The sequence below is a fragment of the Penaeus monodon genome, chromosome 21, assembly GCF_015228065.2.
Source record: "Penaeus monodon isolate SGIC_2016 chromosome 21, NSTDA_Pmon_1, whole genome shotgun sequence".
In the NCBI taxonomy this organism is placed as follows: domain Eukaryota; kingdom Metazoa; phylum Arthropoda; class Malacostraca; order Decapoda; family Penaeidae; genus Penaeus; species Penaeus monodon.
Window position 1 is genome coordinate 12,373,969 of NC_051406.1, and position 289 is coordinate 12,374,257.

The 289-nt window shown below is 35.6% G+C and overlaps 1 protein-coding gene across 1 annotated transcript in view; it reads right to left on the reverse strand.

Annotated features, from left to right (window-relative positions):
* Positions 1-289, reverse strand: part of LOC119586568 (ETS homologous factor-like) — an 8,464-nt gene that overhangs the window by 7,234 nt on the left and 941 nt on the right. The gene's annotated exons all lie outside the window — the stretch shown is intronic.

The window sequence follows — 289 nt, forward strand, 5'->3', positions numbered from 1 at the left end:
TTTTTTTTTTTTTTTGGGGTAGGGGGGTAATTGGGCTGAGTGACTTTGTAAATAATGAATGTACTTGTATATGTGAGCTAAGTGTAATTTACATATACTGTATGTGTATTTTCGTGTCTATGTAGGCTATGGTAGAATTACACGATTTGAAATGTACTGTCAAAAATGACTGCATTATTTAGTTCAAATAAGTAAGTGCATGTTTTATAGTTTTTCATTCAACCGAAAATATGTAGGGGGCCCCTTAAGAACCCATCTCCTGATCCCCTAGTGTCCAGCTACGCTACTG